The 19,671-nt window shown below is 39.3% G+C and overlaps 1 long non-coding RNA gene across 2 annotated transcripts in view; it reads right to left on the bottom strand.

Moving 5' to 3' along the window:
* The window catches only part of LOC116668708, a 230,631-nt gene that overhangs the window by 11,521 nt on the left and 199,439 nt on the right, over positions 1-19,671 (bottom strand). The gene's annotated exons all lie outside the window — the stretch shown is intronic.

The following is a 19,671-nucleotide window of genomic DNA, read 5'->3' as shown; positions in this document are numbered from 1 at the left end:
ACTAGAATGGGGAGAGGCTCAGAGCTCCAGTCATGTAAGCTCTTTTCCAAGCAAAGAATTAAATACTAAATTTAATTTAATGGAATACTCAGCACAAGTCATTCATCTTTGCTGTACTCACTTCCTTACTTAGATTATCTTAGTTGACCTTCACGTAACTATGGATTAGTGGTTATTATTATACCCATGCTACAGATGGGAAAACAGAATTTGAGAGGTTAAGTACATACCTAAGTCATTGTGTGAGTTGAGGTTTGAAAGTGGGCAGTGTCATTGCAGAGCCCATTTCCTCCTCATGGACCCCAGCTGTCTGGACTTAGCCAACACATTAGGGAAGAAGTATTCAAATGAATAAACTTTCTGAATACCAGATCCAGAGCAGCACAAAAGATCTCATGCTTTTCTCATCCCCTCTCACCCGTAAGGATGAAAATCCTAATGTAAAGCCCTGTCAAGGGCTGTCTCAGGACCTGGAATCAGTAGTACCTGCAAATCAAGGTACTCAGTATTGATTACTTACTCGGAATAGCCTGTCATCCAAGTGCTTTACTGTCTTAGGTCCTTAATTCCTCACAACAAATGTATGAGACAGGAATTGTTATTATTATTATAATTATCCTCATTGGAGGAAACTAAGATTTAGAAAGATTAAGTCACTTGTCCAAGGTCATATATACTTAGCGGCAGAATGGAGCTGACTCTCAAATCCAGACCATTCATGCCTGAGTCCATGCCTGAGTCCATGCTTCAGACAGCACTTTCTACAAATACAAAGTATCTACAAATATTGGAGATACTTAAGAGCAGAATGGTGCTTTTCATCTTTGTATCCACAGCCCCTAGAACAGAGCCTGACAAAGAGTTGGCATCAACAATAATCAGAAACACTTAAAAATTTTCTACTTTGGGCCAGGCACTCCAAGGGCTTTAAAATTATACATCGACTCATGTAATCCTTGCAATAACTCTATGAGGAAGATATTATTATTATCTCTATTTTTTTCAGATGAGAAAACTGATAAATGAAGGAAGGGATGGAGGGAGGAGGAGGGAAGAAAAGAATATTTCAGAAGACAGACTCTGGTCTCTCTGAACATATTGCTTATGTGACCTTGCTCATGTCTGAAGCCCAAATATGGACCAAGAGTACCCAGTGCTTGAGCTTTACCTGGTGCAGAGATAATGAATTATTTTTGGATGATTCAGAGTTTATATCCCCAGTGCATCATTAGCCACTGTTGAGATTTAAAATGTCACTAAAACTCAATGGCTTCTCTGTGCATACAGACACAGCTGTGCCCGTCTGTGACTTCTGAGGTTGTTCATATGATGCGTTGCAAAATAATTAGGTAAAGTCTCAACAAAACTATCATCTGAATGTCATTTCTGAAAAAGGACCAAGTTGGCATCTATAATCACGCAAGGGGCTACACTGTAGAGACGACAGGACTGGAGGCAAGAGCAGGGGCAACCAAGGAGCAGAATCTAGCCAGGCGTGCACCTGGGATCCTAGCAGGTCAGGGGAACGTGTGAAAAGAGATCTAGGTACAGAGTGGACTAAAGAGCTGGCCCAGCAGACCATGGCCCTCCCATCATAGAGCTACTGTTTAGAGTCTGATCTGCTGTCCCCAGGAGTCTTAGAGAAACTGGAAGGCAAAGTGGGATGTTGGCCACAACAAGGGGCAGGAACCCAGCTATTAAATCTGGAGCATAAATTTGGTGTCAGTCCTTTAAATTAATGCACTAGGTGAGGTTCCTTAAATTCTCAGTGTAAAATTAGTCTCAGAAGCTAGTTAAGGGCTGGGCTTTGGATGTGTCTGCTTACTTTGGGTCCGTCATCTCACTTACGTCTCATGGCTTTTCCATTGATGCTCACGGACTTCCCAGTCAACACATGGAATTATCTGCAAATGATCAGGCGGTCTCCACTTTCTCAGTAATGATGACTTCCTCTTCTTTGCACTGGGTAGGACTTTGAGAACAGTACAGGCCCATATTCCCTCTTCCAAAACTCTTGGGGCAACATATGTTTTGGAACTCAGAGTTTTTCCAGTTTTAAAAAGGTGGTAATGCATTTTCCCAAAGCAAGGTAGAAGGCAGTGCTCCTCAACCAAACACAGTAATCAACCAAACACAGTAATGTTTCTTAGAGAAAAAAAAAATAGTGAATGTTCTAGGGATGAATAAAGGCTGTATACAGCACCTCATGTAAGGTCAGGGAAGGTTTTGCTGCCAAATGAGTTATTAGAAAAACGACCACTTCCGGTTTTCAGAGCTTGGGGATTTCTTAATTGCAGATTAGGGGCTGTGAACATGAAGTCAAAAACAGTGGTTATAATGGGAATCATTTTGGAAAAGGGACAAAAATGGATGAGACTGGAGATAGTTTTTATGTGGAGGAGGGAACTGCTTTAAGAGAATGAATTTGGAAGGGCAAGAGAGAAAAGAAGCCTGAGGAACTGTTCCCCAAAGCAGCAGGAGCACAGTGACCCCAGAGCTCCAGCATTTTAGACAAATCAGGAGGAGGAGTAAGATTATGATAATGCAATGAGTTTGATTTTGGACATACTGAACTTGAGGTTAATAAAACAATTAGATGTGTATATCCAGCAGGCACTTGCTCAGGAGAGAAGTTGCCTGTGAAATTTTAAGGACGCTGGTGAGTGGAAGGTGGGCAGGAAAGGGGATGGGCAAGACGAGGGGAGATGGAGAAGGAGTGATCGTGAGTACATCATTGAGCTGGAGAGAATAATGGGCTGGGAGTTATTAAGGGATTTCTACTGAACAGGTTCCCCAGAAGGAATTTTTACAATAGTGCTGAAAGGTGGAACTCAGAGGAACCGGAGCTATTTTATGAGAAAGTCTACTTGCTCAAGGAGCACTTCCTTCTCTGCAGTGACCCCATAAATCAGTGAGGTCAAGTGTCTGTTCACTCTCTGCAGTTAGGCGGAGTAACTGAAGCCTGTTTCCTGGTTTCCAGACTCTTCTGAGTCTGCCGTGACTCCTCAGACATGTGCTTTATCGAATGCTGTCATGGAAACCGTCAATCCATGTTGTATATGGTGTGGCCAAAATGACTGCCTTCTGCAAATATTTACTCTTTTTTTCTACTCAATATTGTTTGCATACCCAAATGAATTAATTCCACAAAAGTTTGTTAAACAGCTACAAATGCAGGTCATCGGCCAGGTATTTTCACTGATGCAAAGATGGTAAAGCCATGATCTAGCCCTCAGGAGCTTACACCCAGGATGGAAACCAGACAAGTGTGGTAAGAGCTGGAGTAGGCTGTATCTCGGGGTGCTCTGGTTCTAAGAATTAAAGGCCTAGGGGTACATCTAAAAATAGGACTTTCTGCTTGTCTAAAATGCTGGAGCTCTGGGGTCACTGTGCTCCTGCTGCTTTGGGGAACAGTTCCTCAGGCTTCTTTTCTCTCTTGCCCTTCCAAATTCATTCTCTTAAAGCAGTTCCCTCCTCCACATAAAAACTATCTCCAGTCTCATCCATTTTTGTCCCTTTTCCAAAATGATTCCCATTATAGCCACTGTTTCTGACTTCATGTTCACAGCCCCTAATCTGCATTTAAGAAATCCCCAAGCTCTGAAAACCGGAAGTGGTTGTTTTTCTAATAACTCATTTGGCAGCAAAACCTTCCCTGACCTTACGTGAGGTGCTGTATACAGCTTTTATTCATCCCTAGAACATTCATTATTTTATTTCTCGAAGAAACACTACTGTGTTTGGTTGAGGAGCACTGCCTTCTACCTTGCTTTGGGAAAGTGTATCACCACCCTTGTAAAACTTGAAAATTGTTGCTGAACTGCTTTGCCATTCTTCCAGTGACAAATCTGAAAATAATCATATCTCCAAAGAAAATCAGATTCTAAATTCCTCTTCATTTTCACTTACATTCTCCCCACCTCCCACCCAGACTATTTGAATAGTTTTTGCATGGATCTTCTCCAATGCATCTATCACATCAACAGCAATCTTAATCAGTTAGGAATTGCATTCAGCTGTGAGTAACAGACTTCTGAAAAATAGAGGCTTAAACAAAATTAGGGTGTATTTTTCTCTCTGTTTGATTCAGGTTCCTTCTAGCTTTGTACTCTACCACCTTTACGGAGTGCTGCTTCTCCTCCAACTTGAAAGATAGGTGCTGGAATTCAAACCATCTTGTTCATCCCTGGGACAGAGGAACAATCTAAAGGAAAAGGGGCATGCCATCTGAATTAGCAGGAGCATTCCTAGAAACTCCCCAAAGAACTTCGGCTTAGAATGCAGTCTCATGGCCTCCTCAGCTACAGGGGAGGCTGAGAATTAAAGCTTTTTAGCTGGCATTCATCATTCCTCTTAAAACTGAGACAGAGGTAGTAAGAAGGATGAGGAGAGTGTTAAATAGGCAAAACCGAACCACCATTAGGATTTCTAAAATCAATTTGTGATAAGAAGAAAACGTTCATTATAGCCTCACTGCCTGCGAAGTTAAATCTAAAACTGTAGAAAACTGTTCGAGGTTTTCCACGATCTACCCCCAACCAATCTCACCAGCCCTTCTGTTCCTCAGAGTAGTAGTTCTCGGATTTTAAGGTACATGTAAATCATGTGGGGATCTTGTTAAAATGCAGAACCTATAGCAGTAGGACCTGGGAAGAGGTCTGAGTTTCTAACAAAGTCCCAGGTGATGATGATACTGCTGGTCCCTGAAGCATCGGGTTCTAGAGCAGCAATTCTCAACGAGGGGCCGTATTGCCCCCGAGGAGACATTTGGTGCAAAGCCTGGAGAAATCTGCTTGTCATGAGGGGTGAGGGGAATAGGGAAGTTGGAGGGGTACTGGCCTCTAGGAAGTAGAGCTCAGGGATGCTGTTAATTACCCTACCATGCCCAGGGTAGTACCCTGCATCAGAGCTTTGTGTGCTCCAAACTGTCAACCCTGCTGAGATTGAGAGGCCCTGTTCAAGAGGTAGCCTGTGCTCCAGAAGGTGGGGTTGTATATGTGCCCAGCATTTTCCTATCTTTATCACTATGTTTTCCCTAGTTAGTTCTTATCCTCACTGTAGTCAGCTCTATCAGTTGACTTCTCATTCATGTATCAAGGCCCTGTTGATCACCGCACTTCGTGAATGCCCTCTAGCTCCCCTGACTGTGGGTTATCCTCTGAGCTGCCTTTTATGAACTTGCTATAGACTGTAAGGCTTATGTCCCCAAAATTCAGATATTAAAGCCTAATCTCCAGCGTGGTGGTATTTAGAGTTGGGGCCTTCGGGAGCGATTTGGTCACAAGGGCTCAAGTGAATAGGACTGGTGCCCTTACAAAAGAGACCAGCACTCACTCACCCCTTTTGCCACGTGAGACGTGTCAGAGGACAGCTGTCTGTGAAGCAGGAAGCCGGCTCTCATCAGACACCAAATCTCCTAGTGCCTTGATCTGGACTTGCCAGCCTCCAGTACTGTAAGAAATACATGTCTGTTACTTATAAGCCACCATAAAGGACTAACCTAGTACTTCTCTGTCAAACACACCCTGCCTCCATTTATGTTACATAATCTTCTCACCAGAAATAGATTATAAGTCATTCCAGGTGGATACCATACTCTTATTACCTTGGTAAACATCCATGGCTGCTAACAGCATAGTGCCCTACACACTATTGAATGGGCTCCTTTTTTAATTTTTATATAGTACACAGGTCTTTAAAATAATTAAAATGTATATGTGTATGATATATGGTATAATTACATATTATATACAATATATATAATTATGATATAAATTATGTATTGTATATATATGTTACATGTATTACATAAATAATATAAACTATACATTTTATAAATATACATAATTACACATATTAATATAAATTATATAATTATGTATCATATATATTATATATAAATATATTCTGTTATATATAAATATATATAAAGGCCTTTAAGAAGTTTCCCTAATGCAGTTAACTCACCATGGTTCTATCTTTCCTAGTCTCTTCCTTATAACCACCACCAGTGCAGATGGTAATACTTTCCAGTCCTCATAAAACCCAAATGTGATTCCCACAGACAGGTTTTAAAATGCAGAAGAAAAGAAAGCTAAACACCCCTCATTTAGAGCCACTCATTCCTGGTTTTCATTAAGCCTTCCCTGATTCTTTCAGACCAGAGTTCATAGACTAGAGCCTATTTACCTGGTGGACTGAGATTAAAATGAGTAATAGACCCTCCACACCATCAGTACAGTCCTAAATGCATTTTTCATTAAGTTGAACTCCCACTTGGGTCCTCTTTCTGAGGTTCAGACAGAGGTAAGAGAGGTATGTCTTGCTTGTTTACTGGCATTTAAACAAGGTTGCTCTTTTCTCACAAAGACAACAATTCTGTGCTTAAGATGATTTCTGGGAAGGTAGAAACATTGTGTTTATTTGACCATCTGTTAAGAGAGCACTGATTCACTGGAAGATACTTCTAACTGATTCACATTTCAAAACTTGAATAAAATATTTTAGGCAAAGATCAGATGGAGAGACCATTTTCCATTAAGAAAATACCCAAAGACACACATACATACATGCATCCTATCACACATTCACACACATATCCCCACACATTTACACCTACTCATACACCTGTAGTAGGCTGAAAGGACCTAAACCCTGCCACTTGTTATCTTATTTGGGAAAAAGGTCTTGACTAATGTTACTAAGGATCTTGAGATGGAGAGACCTTCCTGGACTGTTGAGATGGGCTCTCCTGACATCACTAGTGTCTTTATAAGAGAGAGCCAGGAGAGATCTCACACACACACAGGAGAAGTTCCACGTGAAGACAGAGGCACAGACGAATTATGTGGCCACAGTCAAGAAATGCCCAGTCACCAGAGGCTGGAAGAGGCAAGGATCAGATTCTCCCTTAGAATCACCAGAGGGACTGCAGCCCTGCCACACCTGGATGTCAACCCAGTGATGCTGATTTCATACTTCAGACCTCCAGAACTGTGACAGAGTAAATTTCTGTTGCTTTAAGCCGCTCAGTTTGTGGTGTTTTGTTACAGCAGCCTCAGGAAACACCCATCAATATGTGTACATACATGCATACACTCTCATATGACACACTCATGTGCCCGTGCACACACATGGTGCACACATATACAACCATCACTCATGTATACAAACCTGAACATACACTCACACAGTTACAGATACATGCTAACATGTTAAGTTGGTTATCTCTAAAACACCTTCAATGAAGCCCAAAGCTTGAATCCTACCCTTGTCAAATAAACATAAGGAAAAAGATGTCAAAATATTAGTAACAATTGGAGAAGGAGACCATGAATTTTTCCCTATAGTCATACATACGATTAATAATAATAACTAACATTGCACAAAAGCCTGTTATGGTCTAAGCCACTACACTAATTGGTTTACAGGTATAATCACAACAATCACACACCTGAGAAAAAGAGGTGCAGAGAGGATAAATAACTTGTTTAAGGCTCAGAGTGATAGAGCTGAGATGGGAATCAATGTATTGGGATTCCAGAGACCACAATTTAACCAACAAGAAACTGTCATTTAAAATCTTATGTTTCTTTAATAAAAACCTATGTATTTAGTTACACATTTCAACACTGTCCCCTGCTACTCTATTTCAAGCCCTAGCACCTGTGCACATGTTGGAATCAAGTCTAATTGGGTCATTGTAACTGAAATCAGAGTTCCATCTGTTAATGGCCTTTTCTGCACCCTGCCATCCCCCTGTTCCCCTCCCCACCCATCCAGCATGAGGCCGTCTGCCACTGGAGACGTGACAGGCACTGTGCACACAAAGGCCTAAGCCCACCCCCACAGCATCACCGCTGGGCTTCCCAGGCACCTGAAATCCGTCTCCCTCCACTGGGTCAGCTGAAACCACACAGGTTCTTGGAGCTCTTTCTGGTGACTATGATTTTGGAAATACTGTTATCTTCTGTGTTGCATATACATGGGTCACAGGTGCCGATGCACAAATCAAAAACGTGTTATGCTAATACATTTATTTTAAGGCCTATGTAAGCAAACCAAGGTCAACGCTTGTACATGCCTCAAGGCTGCAAAAGCAAAACGCTAAAGACAACCAATCACAAGCAGCCAACGAGGCTTTCAGCTATAGCCAATCAATAATTGCCTTCCTTTTTCCCACCTTTTCTGTAAAAGCCTCTCCTGCCGCTCCTGTCCATGGAGCCAGCTTCCGGTTTGGTGCTTCCCTGTTCCAATCGATTTTTGTTCAATAAACTCTTAAAATTTTTAACATGCCTCAGTGCTAATCTTTTAACAGCATAAAGGGACTAGCCAAGACAAAGGCCAGACTCAAAGGATGTAAGTATTCTGGCTGAATCCAGGGCAGTTACAACAGTGGAGATAATGGAGGATTTATTCCTTGGATTTACTTTAATTTTTTAAAAACTAGAAATTCAAGAGGAATCTGGCCTCGCCCTGCACCTCCCTGTTCCTCCTGCCTCACCTTCTTTCATTTGCTGTGGGAAGGACGTTCAAGGGAAGGTGACAGTCCTAATCAGGGACAGGGTGAGGATGGCAGGAGCAAATGGAAATGTCACATTCCGACAGACCTTGGAGAAAAAAGGTAATTGCAGCTTCTCACAGGAGGATATCAGGCAGGAATGGCAGTTCTCAGAGAGATAAGCCACAGGCCTCCCCTATCTTAGGATCTCAGTGAATCCTCCTGATGTGTCCCGGAGGGTGGGTGAATGTCTGGAAGATTAAGCAAGAAATAAACGGAGAAAGGGGTGGGGGGTTGTCCTGTGCGAGGAGGGGGTGGGGCTCTTATCTACACGGGATCACAGCAATATCGAAGTGTCACTCACTGCCACACATGGACAATGGGGAAATCACGACATTCTACTGGGGCCACAGCCCCTGCATGTGCTTTTGTATGGTTTTCCCCTTGTTCTAAAGTAGAATGATTTACACCATGTGGATGAAACCTTCTGATGTAGATAAAATAGCAATCAGTGGGTACTGTTTTGATGTTGTCCACTGCATCTCAGGGTTGAAAACCAAGTTGTCTGCTTCCCATGCCTTTTGCTTCTCTTGGTTTAAATAGTTACAATGCTAGGCTGCAGGTGTTGGCTCTCACATTTTGAAATCTATGCATGTTTCTTGAATTAGAAGAAAAAAAAACTGCCACAAAATCTTTACCTAATCTGTAAAATGAGAATTGAAAAAAAATTTTAAATTGTGGGAACCCAGTTACAGAGGACTTTGTTTTACTGCTATCATTCTTTCCTTCCTTCCTTCCTTCCTTATTTATATACTAGCTGAAGAACAACTATTTGTGGATTGGAGCTGTTTCCTCCGTTTTGGAGATGACCCCTTGGGGAACAAAAAGGAAAGGCCAATTCTGACTGTATTCAGAGAAAACTGAACACAGATGTCGTGGACTAAGATGTTAGGGTGAATCACTCTGTCGTTCACCAGATTGTCTTTAGAAGGAGGAGACTGCAATGTTGATGGAACTTGTGCTGAATAACTGAAACTATAGGACGTGAGCCACAGATTATTAGCAATATATTAGCTGGACCGCTGTGGTAAGCCTTACCTGTGCTTTGAGGGAACTGACAGGAAGCAGCCGGGTTCAGCCTGGAATTTAGAGAAGCATTGGGATTACAGAAGCAAGTTATGAAATACCCCCAAGGTGACTTGGAGGGCCCTGTTCCTCTGGACCAAACAATACACCGGCGTATGAGCCAGGGAGCAGGCAGACAGGTTACAGAACATACAAGCATTCCTCAGGGGTCCCCAGGAAATACTTCGCAAGGTAGCATCAAGAATAAACTCATCCTCCTGCAGACAGATCTTTGCATGTGGGGAGATTATTGTTTAATCATTTTTAAAAGTGACCTTAATTTGTTCTCATAAGCACTGAAGTGGTACATAGGGATTATAGCTTATTTCTGCTCACTCCTAACTAAGTGATTTTTTTAATTGACACGTTTCATATTGAAAAGTACACAAATCTTAAATGGAAATGTATTAAATATGTACACATCCATATAACCATAGCCAAGCTCAAGATTTATATAGAATATTTCTGGGCAAAACTCTCTGCTCTCCCAAAGGTAACCACTGTTCCAGCTTCCATCACTATTAAGTAGTTTTGCCTGGAATTGAAGTTCCTATAAATCAAATTATACAATATATATTCTTTTTGTGTCTGGCTCTTATTTGCTCCATGGTATGTCTGTGAGATTCGTCAGGTTACTGTGTTCTTTTTAGTGTTGAGGCATTCTGTTATATGAATATATTGAAATTGATTTATCCAGTCTAATGATGATGGACATTTAAGGGCTATAATAATGGTACTATTCTTGTACATGTTGTTTGGAGGATATTAACACTCAACTTCTGTGGGTTATGTGTGTAGGTGCTGAGGATTAGAGAGAATGGATACTTTTAATTTTAATGAGATGTTTTACAAAGTGATTTTAACAATTTAACACTTCTACTACCTCTGCAGGGTTGCCAGTATATCACACTGCCAGCTCTCATTTTAGCCGTTCTGCTTGGTATATAGTGTTTCACAATGCAGGTATAATTTGCTTTTGTTTGAACTTATGGTGTTGAGCACCTTTTGGTACTGCTTCATTTGAATATCCTCTCTTGTGAAGTTTCTGTTTGTCTCTTGTTTTCAGTCATTTTTTCTCTTATTGACTTGTAGAAAATGACAGGATGGATGGGTAGATAGACAGACACACAGGAAAAGACGTTTAACAAAACATATCTAACATTATGCATTGCTAATGTTTTCTGTGTGTGACTTGCCTTGTGATTCTCTTATTGTTGTGTTTTGATTAATCAAAGTGTTTCATTTTAATGAAGTCTAATTTATCAATATGTTCTTTTGTGATTAGGATATTTTGATGTAAATTTTAGGAACTCAATCCTACCATGAGTTCAGGAAGATATCCTTGTGTATCTTTTTCTAGAAGCTGTATTGTTTTATTTTATACCTTTAGGTCTATAATATATCTTATATCAACTTTTGCATATGCTGTTTGAAGGTGGTCAATGTTAATTTTTTCTCCATATGGTTATCCAGTTGACCCTGCACCATTTATTGAAAAGACTACCTTCCCCACACTGCCTTCCTCTCACAAATTGCAGCAACTCTTTTGTCATAACCAATATACGCTTAATGACATAAAGGAAAATGTGCTCAAGACAGAAATATGAACTATAAAACAAAAGAACTGAATATTTTAGAACTGAAAACATAATATATAAAATTTTAAAAATTCATTGGATTGGCTTAACCAGAGATTTGAGTTGATTTTTTTTAAAAACCTCTCAGAAAATTAGGAATTTAAAATATCTTAAAATTTTATTTAAGGCATTTACTAAGAAAAAAATCAGCCAATGTCATATTTAACAGTGAAATATTGAACACATTCCATTTAAAATAGGAGACAAAACAAGGATCCCCAGGTTATCACAGGGGGTTCCCATCCAAGATGGCTACAAAGCCACTCCTGAACTTGCCTCCTCCCATGGACACAAAGAATCTACAGCTATACACAGAATAATTTCCTCTGAAAGAAATCCAGAAACTAGCTAAGTAGCAACGTGTACAGAATGGATGAATGAGGAAAAAAAAAACATGCTGAAATGAGTAGAAAAGGCTGAGACACACTCTTGCCATAAACCCCACCCAGCACAGCAACACACAATCAGGAGGTAACTCACAACTCACACCTTCTCTTTGAGGAGTAAAAGTTGAGACCCAACATTTAGTGCCGCAACTTTTAAGACTCCCACCCAAGCCAGAGAATTTTGATACATTATATTTTCATGATCTTGCATTACTTTCTAATTTCCATTGTGATTTCTTTTTATGCATAATCAATTTCTAAACATTTGGGGGAGTTCCTAATCACTTTTACATTATTAATACCTAATTTAATTATACGATGGTTAGAGAACATGCTGCATATGATTCCAGTCTTTTGGAAATTATTGTCTCTTAACTATGGTCCAGCATAGGGTATATTTTGTAAATGTTTCATTGGTACTTAGAAATAATATGCATTCTGAACTTGTTGAGTCTAAAGTCCAAATATACTCTATGTCAATTTGGTTAAGTTTCTTAGTTGTAATATGCAAGTATTCTATATCTGTGATGACTTTTCCTGTCTGCCTCTTTTGTCCATAACTAAGAGAGGAATGTTAAATCTTCATTTCTGGTCATAAATGTTTATTTATCCTTCCATTTTTGTCAAATTTTGCATCTTCTGGTGGCACTGAAATTAAGGATTGTGAAATCTCACCTCAAATGTTGATACAGATTCATTAGCTTTTTTGGGTTAGTGTTTGAATTATATTTTTTCCATCTTTTACTTTCAAACTATTTTTTGTCAACCTCTTTTCATGTTTTTTATAAAGAACAGACATTGAGTTTGGTTTTTTTTTTAATTATTACTCATATTGATAATCTTATTGTTTAATGGGGTTGCTTAGTCTTTGTATATTTATGCAATTAAGAAAATAGTTGAGTTTATGCCTAAAACCTTGTTATTTATTTTCTATTGTTTCTGTTTTTTCTTTGTTGCTTATTCTTCCTTTCTTGTATTCGTTTTTGATGAATCAAATACTTTTTATTATTCTTTTACTTTTCTTATTGTGTATATATTATTATTCTCTTTTACTTCTCTGAGTTATATATTCTTGTATTATTTAGTGGTTACCCTAGAGCTTACAATGCACATCTTCATTTATTATATTTTATCTAAATTAAGTATTTTAACTATTTCCCAAACAATGTAAGGAACTTACAAGCATTTAAGTCCATTTACATCCTTCTGCCCTTTTCCTTATTGTTTTCATATATCTTATTTCTAACATCTGTTAGAATCCTGTAAGACATTACTCTTGTTTTAGAGAGTCAATATTATATTATCTTTACCCACACACATCTCTCTCAATTGCATTTTATTACTTTATTGCCTCATTTCTCCCTGCAATTTCTGTCAAGGATCACTTTTCTTCAGCCCAGACTTCTGCTAATATTTTTGTACTGCAGGTGTGCTGGTGTCAAATTGTCTAATATTTTCCTTGTCTTAAGCAGTCTTTATTTAGTCTTCAATTTTGAAAGGTATTTCCACGATGCCAATGATTCTAGGTTGGCAGTTCTGTCCTTTCAGCTTTAGAAAGATGACAAGCCACTGTCTTCTGGCTTTCATGTTGTCTGTTGCAAAGTTGGTCATCAAGTTTATTATTGCTGCTATTTAGGGTAACGTATCTTATTTTCCCTGACTACTTTTCAGATTTGTCTTTGGTCTCCAGCAGTATGACAAATATGGCTTTTATAATAGCTCTTTATATGAAGATATTTAAAACTATTTTATAAAGGTTTGTCTAATTCTATACCTGTAATCAATCTTCCCAAGAGATAAGAAAAATGAAAAATGAAGACTTCAAACTCAGTTAATCCCATTATCCTTTTTCAGCAAAAGAATTATTAACCATTTACAACAATACTCCTGAATCTAATTTTTAAAAGATGATCTAAAATTTTTGTGATATTTGGCAAAAATAATCTGCTAGAGGAAAACACTGGATTGCTGAATCCTTTCAGTTATCAGTGTCATCTTAAAGTTCATTCTCAATCCATACCTTCAGAAAAGTAGCAATTATTGTGTTTCAGTCAGATACAAAGGTAAATATCCACTACTGATCCTCATTATTCATAGATTATTTTTTAATTTGCTTACTTATTAAAATTTATTTATAACCTCAAAATCAATACTCAGTGTTTTCATTGTCACTTGTGGACATGTGCAGACTAGTGGAAAATTTGAGTCACCCAGTGTGTACATTTCCAGTTGAGGTCAAATAAGGTGAACCTTTGCCTTGTTCCAGCTCTCAGACTGTAAACAGGTGTCATTTTCTTGATCTGCTCAGTGTGAGGGTTTTTGCCCTTTTTTTGCATTTTTGTGTTTTGTTGGTTACTGTGCTATTTAAAATGGTCCTCCAGCACAGCACTTAAGTATTGCCTAGTGCTCCTAAACACAAGAAGGCTAGGATGTATCTAATGGAGAAAAATACATGTGTTAGATAAGCTTCATTCACCCATGAGGCCAGTGCTGTTGGATATGAGTTCAATGTTAGTGAATCAACAGAATATATTAAATAAGGTGTTTTTTAAACAAAAACACACATAAAACAAGATTACATGTTGATTAGTCAACAAAAATATTGTGCCCAGAAGCTCACAGGAACCGCATTCTGTATCTCCCCTAGGAGCAGGGGTTCACTATTCAGATTCAGTGTTCATGGTGACATCATAGAACATAACTACCAGGGATCACAAGAATTATAACTATAAACAGAAAAATTTTAAGACAAGAAGTAAAACTGAACACCAAGCAGAAAATGGATAGTCACAGATTTAAAACAGTCTCTAATTATGAACTGGTGAATATATCTAATCCAGGGTAAATTGGATTTTTTAAAAATTTCAACTATTAATAAACTACACAGGAAAAAACAACTGGGCAATTTTATGGGGAAAAAAAAGAAATCAAACCCCATTTGTAACTTATTTTTAGAGGAAGGGGACTCTACCTATTTAATGCACGCTTCTCAACTGAAATATACTTTCTCTCATGATGGCAACAAGCACCCTAACTTGCATCTCTACCCCGCAGTCCTTATTCCCATAGATTGAGGTTACTCACAAGTGACACAAGCTTCTATGACATCAGCCCACGAAGCAGAGGTTACTTTTTATATGGTCATTTAGGTGATATTCATTCTACGCTGTTCTGGCTCTTTCGGGGTAGCTTATAAAGAGGTTCAGAGCACGTTCTCTGAAGCCTGACCTCTGAGTTTGAGTGTAGCTCTGTCACTTAGCAGCTGTGTGATGTTGGACATACTACTTAAATTATGTGTTGTTGAGCTTTCCCCATTTATAATTGATGATGAAAATAATACTACCTCACAGAATTGGGAAGAGAATTAAATAACATTTCTAAAACACTTAGAAGGTGTACATCATAAGTGATAAAAATAGTTCAACTGTCATTATTATTTTTATTAGCAGCTCTGTGTACAAAATGGAGATGTGAGTGGCTGAGTTATCATATTTGAAAAGGTGTAAGCGACTTGGAAGGAGGATCTTGGTTCACTCTATGGAACTGTGTCTTTCTCTAGTTCTTGCTCAGCATATGTATTATGTGTCTTAGATGTAGATATCAATTGCCTATTGATCAAATCTATGGATGATATAAAAAATTGAATGAATTCAGTCAGAAATCATTTTCCCTTATAATACACACGCTTTACTGCCACCAAAGTTCCTTTTATAAAACTTGAGTCTGATTTTACAATTTCCCCCTTAAAACCCTCTCATGATTCCCAAAGCACATAGGAGATTTCAAACTTTTTATTGTAGTGTGTCTCCAACTAAAGATAATCCTGACTCAACCTTCTCTGTATCAAGAGGAAAATATGAGAGTAAAGATTTCTACCATATTCCATACAAGGAGCACACCTAGAGTATTGGTTTCAGTTCTAGATAGTATACTACCAAATCATCATCAACAAATCCAAGTTTCAACAACACCAACCAAGAAAAAGCAGAAAGAAACAATTCAGCACCTTGTCCTTATGAACAATTCAAGTATCAGCCTCAGAAAGATAATTCAATGGGAAAGGAAGGGTTGGAGAGTGATGTGTCTGTGCCTATAGTCCAGGAAGGAATGAACAGAAGTGTTCTGATCTACCCCCATGTGAAAATTTGAAGAGTGAGTGAGAATAAGAAGGTGAATTTCCATTCAACAGAAGACTATTTTATAGGGATTATACCTATCTGAAAATACAGTAGCTACCTCAAAAGAAAGTCTATGATTTTTTAAATAGGCTAAAAAAGTTACCTAGCTTCTTCGAACTGTATTCATATTTGAGTAGTTCTGATGAATGAAGTGGGAGCTGGGAGGATATGTAAACTAGAGGCAATAGTTTAAATCCAGATTCTGACTCATGTTCTTTGTAGATCATCATAAATATGCAATGTTCATGGGCATAGTTTCCAAATGCTTTCCAGACAGTAGAGGAAATTAAAAATACATAAAGAATTTAATACCCTTTCCTTTTGCAAACTAAAAATATTTCCAAGCTCTCCAAATAACACAAGTGAGTTGTCACTTCTAAATTTAAAACTCATGCAAACAGCATAATAGTCTGTCATCAAAAAAACAAACAAAAAATGCTGGCTTTAATATAATTCTTAATCAAAAACCAAGTTAAAAGACTCAAATTGATAGAATATTTTGGCCTTCACAATTCCATTTTTTCATGTAACCTTCCTGATTGATTTTTAACTCTGCTTTTTTAGAGGTCAACTGCAAATGGCTAATTATCAGTCAGTCAGGAATTTGGACTAGAGACCCATGGCTGTGATCATACAGCCCCTATTCCTAGGTGCCCACGGCTAATGCTTTGCCACATAGTCAAGAACCACCAAGGAACCACAAGGAAATTTTTATGACTCATTAGAAATTGAATAATCATCTTTATAACTTGATGTCTAACACTAATGTTCTTCCATTGTGAGTTCAGCAATAGCTAATTGTCAACCAGTAACTCATTATTGTGTTTTACTTAGAGATGCCTTTAAAAAAAAAGAGAGAGATTTATTAGGAGAAAGCTAAACAGTGGAAAAGGCCAAAGATGGAAGAAGGCACACATATGTGTTTGTGTGTAAAACACAGGCTGATGGTGGAGGAGTCCCTTCCAGCCTTGAATTCTATAAATAAGAGGGAGATAAATACACTGCAACCCTTGTGACCCTGGCCAGCCTGTTAGAAAAGAGACCATAAAACTGAAGACAAATGGAAGGCAGGGATCAGGCCTATCTTCTTCCCTGTTACATTATCAGCACCTAATTACAGGGCTTAGCAATCAGACAATATTTGTTGAAAAAAGAAAGGAAGAGACAGAGGGGGAAGAGGGATGGAGGGGCTTGTTATATGCCAGTCAGCGACGGAGAGATGGAGGGAGAAACGGAAGGAGATGAGAATCTTCAAGAGAGAACACCAAGGGTGGTGGGAAGGAGGAAGCATCTATCTGGTAGTTAGCGATGCCTTTTGGTTGAGATTGTATTTGTAGCAGATGTTGTCAGGGTCCCATTTGTCATCTCTCAGATTTTCCAGCTGCAGGTTCTGCTGCCATGGAAGTACGTGAAACTCACCACCTGACAGTCTTCTTCAACTGTGAGGACAAGTTCTGCCCATGTGCACAGCAGGCTGAAGCTGCCGGGGAGTTTACACCAGGGGGAGCAGCCTCCACTTAACATGGAAGGAGATGGATAAATGTCCCATCTTCCATGTGCCCTGGGTGGGACAGTGCTCAGGGATTTCTACACCACCTCCCAGAGGTCTCCAGGGGAAATGAGTCTTAGTTGCCAAAAGCAGCTCATTAATCACCCAGTACTAACTTCCTTACTTCCTCATTTCTTCCACTCTCTCCTGTTGGTGTCTCCTGGGATCGTCTCCCTGGAACACTACCTGTTCTCCCATCCTAGTCTCAGCGGCCAACTTCGGGGAAACCTGAGGTCATGCTTATCAAAATGATTTTTACACCCATATTTGAATATTAATGTTCTTTTACATTTATTTTTCCCAATTTTTGATACTACGATAATCTTTCTTTCAAAGTATGAAAATAATGCTCCCAAGCCATGAACCACCATTATTTTCAACAACATGGATGAATCCTGTGGACATAATAATGGGCAAAACAAGGCAGAAAAAAAGGATGTGCACTGCATGCTGGGTTTATATACATTTTTAAAAGCAGGTAAGTCTAATCTACAATCTGGGATGTTAGATTTCAAGGAAGATGTTACCCTCGGGGAAGAGCATGAGGACAGCCAGCAAGAACTTCCAGGTGCTCTTTCTATCCTACTTCTTGGTCTGAGAGGTAGTTACTCACGTGTACCCCCCTTCTACTTGAGACAGGAAGGAAGCGGGCAGGACACAGCCATTCAAGGAATGATACAGCGATTAGAACCAAAGTGTTGGAAAATTCAACTCCCAGTAGGCACTGAGGCCCAAGATGGCAGGAGATTTGACTTTCAGTGGACCTTGAGCTTAATTATAGGCTCATTGTAATATTAACATGGTAAATGGCACTCCTACAAGCGCCATGACAGTCCTGAGGCTGACCATAAAAAAGTGGGCAGTGGCCCAGCCCCTTCCCCAAAGTAGCTGGAATAATCCGCCCTCTTATTAACATATGAAATAACAAACCCATAAAAATTAACAACCTCCGCAGCTCGCCACTGCTCTCCCTTCTGAGTGAGACAGATGGCACTTTGTCTAGGGAATGTGTCATCTACTTTTTACTTTAAACTAAACACTCATCCCCGTGCTTTCTGGCCTCTTTGGCCTTCCGAGATTGCCTGCACTCAGTCTGTGGAGTATATCTCTCTCTCCTTTATTCAACAATAGCTCGCTCTTGAATTCGTTCCCATGCGAAGCCAAGGACCCACACTGGGCAAGGCACATTCCAGGACTCAGCTGAGACCTGGGACACAGCCCTCCTCTTACCCCACATTTTCCTAACTCATACTCACTCATCAAGTTCTGTGCTTACTTTTGGTGTTCATTTTAGTTTCGGTATTACTTTTCAACAAATTTTCTTTTTAAACTTTGGTTCAAAACAGGTACTTCTGAGTACTCATTAACCCCCAAAGATTACTTCTCAAACTTGACTTTATCTCAGCACAAACAAGTATGTGAGCATATTTTTTAAGACACTGCAGTAGCACAGACTGATTCTCTCCCCTCAGATTCTACAGTTGAATATGTGAGCCAGTCATTCCTGAACATATTGGCTGTGTTGCTCACAAACCGGAGACTGTTTAACATTTTAGAAAAGGCAAATCCTGACTGAGGTTCAGTTAAATCTCCGGACTCAAATGTTTCTCATTTTTGCATATGGCCTTTGCAAAGGATTAACACACCAACTATTGTTACCTTCTCATCTTAGAAAATCCTTAGAGACAACGGTGTATCAGAGACAGAAAGCATGACTCCCTTGCAATTTGCAAAAGGAATCTCTGAGGGCAAAAAAAGAAACAAAGGAAAAACATCTTCTGCCTCACATTGCTTAGAAAAATGTTTCAGGAAGGGAGTGGAAAGAAGTTTTTATATATCCTCCTGTTAACACCATTCACCAATTATTTCCCTTAATGACTCTTTAAATTTAAACCCCTCAGTTGACATAATTTAATGTTATCCTCACCCTTAAGGTTGAAAGAAGGCATCTTCACAGTGGAAACATTCTCTCACATTCCCTCACAGTTTCCTCCCCGAATCACTGCTCATGACTTCATTCTCTTTGAAGAGTTGCTGACATTAATATCCTGCAAACTTCCTGTCTTGACAGACGGCTCTTCACAGTGAGTGATGCATTGCAACCAAGTGAGCGCACACTGTCTCCTAAATCAGTATTTCTCAAACTTAGGAAGCCTTATACTCACCTGGAAGCCTTGTTAAAACAGATTTCTGGCCCCATCTCCAGAGTTTCTGATTTAGAAGGTCTGGAAGGGGCCAGACAACATGTATTTCTAACAAGTCCCCAGATAGGATGAGGCTGCTAGTCCAAGGACCA

The sequence above is a fragment of the Camelus ferus genome, chromosome 14, assembly GCF_009834535.1.
Source record: "Camelus ferus isolate YT-003-E chromosome 14, BCGSAC_Cfer_1.0, whole genome shotgun sequence".
In the NCBI taxonomy this organism is placed as follows: domain Eukaryota; kingdom Metazoa; phylum Chordata; class Mammalia; order Artiodactyla; family Camelidae; genus Camelus; species Camelus ferus.
Note: the sequence above shows the minus strand (reverse complement) of the source record. Positions and strands in the feature narration are given on the sequence as shown.